At 49.6% G+C, this 9,908-nt stretch overlaps 1 non-coding gene across 1 annotated transcript; it reads left to right on the top strand.

Annotated features, from left to right (window-relative positions):
* The first annotated feature begins 4,307 nt into the window (after positions 1–4,307).
* On the top strand, positions 4,308–4,416 carry LOC144704022 (small nucleolar RNA R71). The gene has a single exon (XR_013581714.1). It is a non-coding gene; the product is annotated as a small nucleolar RNA R71 (small nucleolar RNA).
* Positions 4,417–9,908: the final 5,492 nt, after the last annotated feature.

Raw genomic sequence — 9,908 nt, 5'->3', positions numbered from 1 at the left:
AGGTTGAGTTTCCTAATTGCCCAAAGGGCCTTTTGTTCTAACTCAAGTGGTAGGTGACAAGCCTTCCCAAAGATAAGTCGAAAGGGAGACATGCCGAGAAGAGTTTTGTAAGCGGTCCTATAGGCCCATAATGCCTCGTCTAACTTCCTAGACCAATCTTTCCCATCCGGACGCACTATTTTCCTCAAAATTTTCTTAACCTCCCGATTGTACAGTTCCACTTGGCCATTGGCTTGAGGGTGATAGGGAGTAGTGACTCGATGATGGACACCAAACTTCTTGAGGAGGTTCCTAAAGTTGTAGTTTGTAAAGTGGGAACCTCCATCACTAATGATAGCTCGTGGGCATCCATATCTATAAAAGATGTTTTTATCAATAAAATTAGTCACTACCTTACTGTCATTGGTTTTGGAGGGGATGGCTTCTACCCATTTGGAGATATAATCGACAGCCATCAAAATATATTCATAACCATTAGAACTAGGGAAGGGTCCCATAAATCAAATATTTCTACTTCTAGTATGGGTTGTAGGGGCATTCTATCTTTCCTATTTATGTTGATGGATGCTTGGCATGCTAAACAAGTATTATAAAATTTCTGGGCGTCATGAAATAATGTAGGCCAAAAGAAACCCGATTCAACAACTTTATGAGCTGTTACCTTGGCCGAGTAGTGTCCCCCTCCGGGTTTGGAATGACAGAATTCCAAAATACTTCTTTGCTCGCTCTCGGGGACACACCGCCTCAAAATTTGATCTTGGCCTTGATGGAATAGCTCCAGATCTTCCCAAAAGTAAAATCGTGCATCCTTAAGCAGCTTCTTCTTCTCATGAGACGTCCATCTTGTGGGAATTTTTCCTGAAACCAAAAAATTGACAATGTGCGCGTACCAAGGAAGCAATGTTCCTTGTGCGGTTAGGACATATTCATCAGGAAATGCATCATTTATAATCTCAGGTTGGGTGCTCATGATTCGAGAGAGATGATCTGCTACTACATTTTCACACCCTTTCTTATCTTTGATCTCTAAATCAAATTCCTGCAATAAAAGCACCCATCTAATCAACCTAGGTTTGCCCTCCTTCTTCGTTAACAAGTATCTAATAGCTGCATGATCAGAAAAAACAGTAATTTTACTACCTAACAAGTAAGATCGAAACTTTTCTAAAGCAAAAATAATGGCCAGTAGTTCCTTCTCGGTAGTAGTATAATTTAGCTGCGCATCCACTAAAGTTCTGCTGGCGTAGTAAATGACCACGGGTTTCTTGTCAATTCGCTGACCTAACACTGCACCTACTGCAAAATCAGAAGCATCACACATTAGTTCAAAAGGAAGGGTCCAATCGGGCCCTTGCAAGATAGGTGCGTTAACTAAAGCTTCTTTCAATTTATCAAATGCGTTCTTAGCCTCTAATGTTAGTTCAAAATCATTATTTTTAGACGATAAAAGATTTGTAAGAGGTTTAGAAATTTTAGCAAAATCAAGGATAAAATGTCTATAGAAACCCGCGTGGCCGAGGAAACCCCTAAGGGTTTTTAGGTTAGTTGGAGGTGGAAGGCCCTAGATGATCTCGATTTTGGCCTTGTCCACTTCCAATCCACGGTTGCTGACTGTATGTCCCAGCACTACTCCCTCCTGCACCATGAAATGGGATTTTCCCCAACTTAGGACAAGGTTGGACTCAATGCACCTCTTCAATACTTTGGTGAGGCTTAGTAAGCAGTTTTCAAAGGTAGATCCAAAAACTGAAAAATCATCCATAAAGATTTCTAGACATTCTCCTACTAAATCAGAAAAGAGGGTATTCATACATCGCTGAAATGTGGCGGGGGCATTGCATAGCCTGAAAGGCATACGCCTAAAGGCATATGTCCCTACGGGACTCGTAAATGTTGTCTTCTCTTGATCATCAGGATGGATGTTTACTTGGTTGTATCCTGAATAACTATCAAGAAAACAAAAATATTGCTGCCCTGACAGTTTTTCTAGTATTTGATCTATGAAGGGCAGTGGGTAGTGATCTTTCTTTGTCGCCTTGTTTAATTTCCTATAATCAATGCACACCCTCCATCCAGTGGTCAATCTCTTCTGCACCTCTTCCCCTTTTTCATTCACTTCTACTGTAATTCCAGATTTCTTTGGTACCATGTGTACGGTACTCACCCATCTACTGTCGGATATGGCATAAATAATTCCTGCATTCAACCACTTTATAATTTCTTTCTCAAGAACTTCTCTTATGTAAGGGTTGAGTCTCCTTTGATGCTCTCTATAAGGTCTTGCTTCTTCTTCTAAAAATATCCTGTGTTCACAAATCGAAAATGGAATTCCCCTAATATCATCAAATGTCCAACCTTTAGCATTTTTATGCTCCCTAAGTACATCGAGCAAGTCACTTTCTTGTTCAGGAGTGAGTGATGAGGAAATGATTACCGGTAAGATTTCCTTCTCATCTAGATATGCATATTTGAGGGATGAGGGTAAGGGTTTCAATTCTGGTCCTACCTCTACCGAAGGGGCGTCTATGACTTCTTCCTCTAGCTCTCAGCCCTCTACTTGTGACAAGTATTCCTTAATCACATCCTCTCCGTCACCCTCTGCACACAATTTTAACTCCTCATTGCTTCCTAAGGGACACTTCATCATTTTTGATATATCAAGTTGAACTCTCTCCTTTCCAATTTTAAACTCCACCGTCCCCTTTTCCCAATCCATTATCATTTTTGCCGTAACTAGAAATGGTCTTCCTAAGATAATAGGAGCTAAGGTAATGTTTCCTGATATCTTCACATCAGTCACTATAAAATCTACAGGTATTTCACAATTCTCTACAGTGATCATGACGTCGGTTAACCTTCCTTCGGGTTGCCTCACGGTTCCATCGGCTAGGAGTAAATCCATGTGTATTTCCTCCAATTCTCCAAACCCACACTCCTCATATAATGCCGTTGGGATGATGCTTATGCTTGCTCCCGTATCTAATAAAACTTTAGAAAATGTGTTTCCTCCAATTTCACATGTGATGAAAGGGGCTCCGGGGTCTCTCATTTTGATAGGGATGGCATTAAGGATGCTAGAGGCATTCTCAGATAATTTAACTACTTCCCTAGGCTTCCTAATGGTGCAAGAGTCCTTAAGGTACTTCTTTAGGGAAGGTGCGCACCTAAGCATATCTTCTATAGTTACAGTCATGGTGGCTTTTTTAAAATTCTCCAGCAATCGGTTTTCATAATCAAGGATCGGTTTTTTTCTATTTAAAGCGGAAGGGTAAGGAACATGTTGCCCACTCGTAGAAGGTAGAGGTTCCTCCACGTAGGGAGAATCCTCTCCTTCTTCCTCTCGTGGTTCATTCCCCTTCTTAGAATTCTCTCTAGAGTTCTGATAGGGATCCTGAAGTTCTTTTCCATTTCTCAATTTTGAGATTGCTAGAACTTCAGGATCGTCTCCATTCGTCTCATCAGGAATGGAGTGCTGCACATGATGCAAGTTGCATGGATTTATTAATGGTTTCGTGGGAAATTTATAAGATGTGCAAGGTAGGTCTAGAGATATACCTTGATGTTCGGATTGTGCAGGCCTGAAGCTTTCTAGCATCTTCCTCATCTGCTCTTGAGACTCCAGCATTTGCTTTGTTTGAAATTCTATCATCATTTGCATCTTCATCTCCATCTCCGCCCGCAACTTTTGGTTTCGCTTCTCTATCATATCTGAAATGACGGAGGTAAGTGAAGAAAAATCAGGTTGGTTCTGAGATGGAACCTGATACTGCTGTGGAGGCCTGTGCTGGAATGGTTGTCTCTGCTGGAACGGAGGTTGAGCTGCCGGCTTGTTCCCTTGGTGGAAGGTCTCTCCGTTTTGGAAATTTGGCCTCTTTTGACCTGCCCACGGTTGTTGCGGCTGGTTGAAGGCCTTCACCTCTTCTTCCATGGCTTGGCAGGCTCCATCTTCATGTTCCCTGCTGAAGCAGAGAGAGCAGATATTAGCTTTAATGATAGGAGAGTTACCTAAAAAGACATTCTTCAAGGTGGAGGTGAGCTCCTCCAATTTCTGGTTAGTCTCCCTTAGGCCCGCTTGTAGCTCTCCCTCCTTGGCGTTAACCTGCAGAACTCCTACTCTTTTTGGCTGCAGGTTTCTCCCATTTTGATTGGCCCCAATCTCCTGCAAGTCAGTTTCTGCAACTCTCTCCAAAATATCGAAAACTTCATCCTCATATGCGGTATAAAACGTTCCACCCGTGGTAGATTTACTTTGTTTTTCATAAAATCAGAGAGATTCATAAAATATTTGGGCTAGTTGACATTGCTCAATGCTATGGTGAGGACATTTCCTCAACAAATCATTGAATCTCTCCCATGACTCACTAAAGGCTTCTCCGTCATGAGGATAGAAATTGTGAATTTCTCTTCTATAAAAATTCGTTTTGGAGAGAGGGTAAAATTTCTGCAGAAATTTTCCTTGCATCTCTTCCCAAGAATTAAAAGTGATTCCTAGATTACGATACCATACAAACGCTTTATCTTTAAGAGTTAGAGGAAAATATTTCATTTTTAACATCTCTGTAGATATTCCAGGAACATTTTGAGAAGAGCATCTAATATGAAAATCATCAAGGAATTCTAAAGGATTCTGTGCAGATAATCTGTTAAATTCAGGTAGAGAATTGATCAATGCATTATCGTATCGAAACAATATACCTTCACCGATGTTCAGATTTACATCGGTTTGTCGTAAGCTTCCGGACGGTGTAGACCTATCCAACATAGTTCTTCTCCTTTCAGTATTCTCCTTTCAGCCATATTTCTCTGCTGAATTTCTGGTTCTGTGACTATAGAATCCGGGGTGGCGTCTCTACTAATTTTTTCTGCAGACTTCTCACCAGCTCCTGAGCGTGTAACTACTATAGATCTTCAGCACAAATGATAGCAGAACAATGAGCTGAGGATTTTTAAGTCCTGTAGCTTAAGGAAAATCAAGAAAAGATTACTGAACAATTAAAAAATAAATTCCTACTGTAATACCGTGCTCCCCGGCAACGGCGCCAGTTGATAGACTCAATTTTTGGGGTGTTTTTTACTGGTTGTTTAGCATTTAATACGTGTGAGGATTGAGCTTATACAACGAAATTTATAACCTCACAGCTTAGGGTGAGTGAGGGTCGATCCACAGGGAGACGACAAAAAACAGCAGAAGAATTCTTTCTATCAAATTGATGCCAGACGACGTCTCAACAGCGTCCGACCGTCACCGAGGGTAGGAACTCGATGTCGAATCACTAACTAATCGGGTTACGTCCACGACGTCAACCGATGGATATGCGGAGAACAGAAATGCATGTATGACGATAACGAGGACGATGGTTCTACGATGGTACGTGCAATGCGCTGACAAGCTACGAGAGCCGATCCGGAGCGGGGACGGGGTCACCTAGCTAGGTTGAACCAGCCCTCCAAGTCGTCCGAGGCGGGTCGAGGGCGCGCACGCCGTCGAATGGGGGTAACTCCCACTGGAACGCTCACGCGCGTCGGGGCGTCCCGACTCGTACCGGGCAGGCAAGACGCTCGTCTTTGTTTCGTCGTTCTCTCAATCTGTCTCACTCACCTATCTAACCCGAGCGCGGTGGAGGCAATACGAAAGAATACTGAAGGAAATAAATGACGTAAAGTGGCGAGGGAAGCAGAGTACCTTCGTCGTGCTGGCGACAGGATCTTCGTATCAACTGGTTCCGGAGGAGGGAGTTGTCGGGGGCGCCAGAGGTTGACAGGTGCGGAGGGGCGGTTGCGCGCAGTCACCGCGGAGCGGTGCAGGGTGGCGTGGTCGATGGCGAGCAGTGCGGTGGGACGACGTCACGAGCACGGCGGCGATATTGCCGCGGTCGGACCACGGCGGTCACGGCTAGCGCGACACGGAGCGACAGCTTGGTGAGGGCGTGAGCGGAGCGGCGGCACAGCGGTGCGGCAGCAGCGCGCAGCGCGCGGCGGTGGCGAGGCGGCACGGCGGCAGCGTGGGCGGCAGCGGCGGTGCGGCGGGCGGCGCGCGGCGGCGCGGCGAGTGCGGCGGCGGGTGCGCGCGCGCGGTGGCGGCGGCGCGGCGGCGGTGAGCGCCGGCGGCGCGGCGGCGGCGGCGCGTGGCCGCGCGCGGCGCGCGGTGGCGGCGCGCGGCGGCGGCGAAGCGGTGCGCGCGCAGCGTCGAGTGCGCGTGATGGCGCAGCGTCGGTGCGCGATCGCGGGCGCGCGGCGGCGCGCTGGCGCGCGGCGCGGCAGGCGCAGCGGCGGCGGCGCAGCGCGGCGCGCAGGCGGCGCTGGCAAGCGGGCCTTGCGGCAGCAGCGCTGCGCGGCGGCGGCGCGCCGCGGCGGCGGCGGCGGCGGCTCCCCTTCCTCCTTCCTCTCCCTTTCTCTTCTTCCTCTCTTCCTATTCTTCTTTCTCCTCTTCTTCTTCTTTCTTCTATTCTTCTCCACGACCTGACCCTTCTTTCTCAAAATGCAATTCTTCAAAAATTTAGGTCAAGGTAAGGGAAGCGCCCACCTCTTCCCCTTATATATGGGTGAAGATGGCCCTTCCTTAAGTCCAATAACACAAAATAAAAGGGAGAGAAAATAAGCAGGAAAATAGGAAACGGGCTTGTCAGGCCCAACATAAAAAGGGGGGGGGGGAAAGAGTTCCTCATATGCATCCTTCCCCGCTACACGACAACACGATAAAACCGAAAAGCTATAGAATAAGGTAACCGAAGGTGTCGGTGTGCTCCGGTGGTCGGCGTCCGTGTCATGCCGAGTAACGGAATGCGGAATCCCGTGTTGCTGCGGCGGCTCGCCGTGGTGGCTGGACTCGTCTCGGTGGCGAGCTGGGTAGTGCCGGCTCCTCAGGTGCTGGGTCGGGAAAGTCCTGCTGCTCCTCTGCTGCTGGCTCGATGACGTCCGGTGGTGACGCGCCATCACAAATCAGTTCTTTTGGATCTCAATACTCAAGTATAAACTCTAGTAGACGATCTTCGATATAAACGACACAGCTTTCTTTAAAAGTCTCGGTGCAGCAAATCTTGATGAGCTTTCCTTCGAGGATTTGCCTTGCCTTTGGGGCAATTTCACAAACACCAGCGGGTGTTTGTCTCTGAGCGCTTGCGCAGCGAGCCTGCTCGCGGCGCTGCTGCGGCGAGCCTACTCGCGGCGCTGTTGCGTGGCGAGCCTGCTCGCAGCGCTGCTGCGCGGGCGACCCTGCTCGCGGCGCTGCTGCGCGGCGACCCTGCCGCGGCGCTGCTGCGCGGCGACCACTGTTTGGCGGCACTGCTGCGCGCGGCGACCCTTCTCGCGGCGCTGCTGCGCGGCGAAGATTTCTCGCGGCGCTGCTGCGCGCGGGCGAGCCTGCTCGCGGCGCTGCTGCGCGCGGGCGAGCCTGCTCGCGGCGCTGCTGCGCGCGGGCGACCCTTCTCGCGGCGCTGCTGCGCGTGGGCGACCCTGCTCGCGGCGTTGCTGCGCGCGGGCGGCGCTGCTCGCGGCGCTGCTACGCGCGGGCGACCATGCTCGCGGCGCTGCTGAGCGCGGGCGACCCTGCTCGTGGCGCTGCTGCGCGCGGGCGACCCTGCTCGCGGCGCAGCTGCGCGTGGGCGACCCTACTCGTGGCGCTGCTGTGCATGGGTGGCCCTGCTCGCGGCGCTACTGCGCGCTGCGTCTTGGCGTTGTTCCCCGCGGCTTGGATTGCTGGCAACCTAGGCTGTTGCCTGGGTTGCTAGCAGTTTGGAAGTTCTGCAGGGATGGATTTTACGATCGGATGCGAGAACAATGGAATTTTTGCTAGAACGGAATGGGAAACGATTCAATCAACTATGAAATTCGAAATCAAGCGTAACCAAAGGAACAACAGAAATTGGAAATGCTGAAGACACAGCTTGTGATCTTCATCCCAACTCTGATTGTCTTAGAAGGGAGAAGAAGATTGTACTGAAACTAAAACGCTCACGCCTCCTCGTGTCACTCCTTCCGGGCAAGGAGACGATCGTCGTGCTCCAGCTACTCCTCAACTTGCTTCTCTCCCAGCTCCAATGCTCATCAGCCTTGGAGGGTCTGCAGAAATCCTTTCTCTCTAACCTAAAATCAACTCTCAGGAGGGTATTTATAGGTTTCTCTTAAGTCATGCCCAGGGGCATTTTCGTAATTTTTGCATCTTTGAATTTTCGCTCGCTCCTCTTGATCCTCGTCTCTTTCCTTGATCTTCTTAACCTGTCTCTGAATGTTTACTAACCATAAAATGTTATATATATTCCACTTGATTTAAAGGATCAAGTGGGGTTAGTAATTTCATAAAATGATGTATATGCATGATATTAGCATGAATTAACATTATAATTTTGATGAATGAAAGCTAAAAAGTTTAATTATTTGATGACATATTTGAGAGTCATCAACTACCAATGACCCTTTCTAAGACGAACTGAGACGTCTACGAGTGAGGGGCGTTTGATGGCCCTTGGTTGTTCTATGTCTAAGGATGAATGAGTAATCATCTCCACAAGAAATCCTATCTCTTGACACGGTGGTTATCCTATAACACCTTCATTATAATCCAAGGCAGAGGAAGAGATAGCGGGAGGACGCCACTCTAGCAAGTAATAATACTGGAAAATAATGGAGGAGAGACGAGTAGGTACCCGGTTGACGATAGTCCACGGCAAAGTAGTTTGTTGATTGCCAGCCAACGATGGCGGATCGACGGGGCGGAGAGCGCGGTGCATTGGCGGAGAAGACCATTGGCACGAGTAGAGAAGGGGGGCCCAATGCCCAGGATGAGTGATGACACGCGGCAGTGGACCGGGTGAGCGGTGGTGGACTAGGGCGTGTGGGCTGGGCCTACGCACGGTGGTAGAGCAGGGGCATGGGCTGGGGCCTGCTCGCGGCAGCTAGGGTGGCGGCAGAGCCGCGCGCGGGGTGGGGTCTGCTCATAGTGGCAGAGCGGGGCACAGGGGTGGTGTGGCTGCACGCGGCCGTGGGCCGGGTGGACGGCGGCGAAGGTGGGCACGCGCGGCGGGTCACCTGCGCGCGGTGGCGGGTCAGAGCGTACGGGTGAAGGCCTGCGCGCGATGGCTAAGCGGGACGTCGGCAGAGCCGGGCACGCGGGCGGGGTGCCTGCCCGCGGCGGTGGGCTGGGCGTGCGGGCGGAGGCCTGCGCGCCGCAGCGGACTGGGTGGCGGGGGTGGAGTTGGCCACAAGGCTGGCTCCAAGGACGGGAAGGTGGTAGCGGAGTGGTGCGGAGGGCAAGAACCACATTTCTTGAATTTTAACAACCACGAGATTTCCAAAGGGGTATTGGCGGATTCTTGATTCTTGGGACATTCTGGTGGGTGATGAAGGAGGTTGGGGTGGATGACAGCGGCATCACATCCTCGGAGTAGTCTCGACGAAGAAATGCAGACGACGGCACCCCTGACAATGGCAAATCTTGAATCCTCAAGACAACCTCAGAGTAGTCTTGACGAGGAAACTTTAAGGCTCCAAGAAATGATGGATTTTGAATCTTTAGGCGACCTCAAGGTAGTCTTGACGAGGGCGTTGGAGACGTCTTCATGGAGTAGTCTCGACGTGAAGACATGCGGCTCCAACCCACGGAGTAGTCTCGATGTGGGGCGAGAGTAGCCAGCTCCTCTCTCTACACTCTAACTCCTATCTAACTCTATCTCTCTAAAACTACGGTAGAAAGAACACACAACTTGATTCAACGATGCCTGCCTTCACTTGGGCATGCTATCCCCCTATATAGTGAGGATAGGTGCCAAGTGGTGTTGTGTAGATGATGAACCGTCAGGAGACGTGATTCGACCTCTATTCAATGGTTACAAGCGAAAGGAAAAGCATAACATGGACGAGGCCCAAAACACCGGTCCAGTCTGTAAGATCCAAGAACAAAAATTACAACAGGA

This window comes from Wolffia australiana, chromosome 5 (assembly GCF_029677425.1).
Source record: "Wolffia australiana isolate 7733 chromosome 5, ASM2967742v1".
NCBI lineage: Eukaryota > Viridiplantae > Streptophyta > Magnoliopsida > Alismatales > Araceae > Wolffia > Wolffia australiana.
This window is presented reverse-complemented; position numbering and strand designations above follow the sequence as displayed.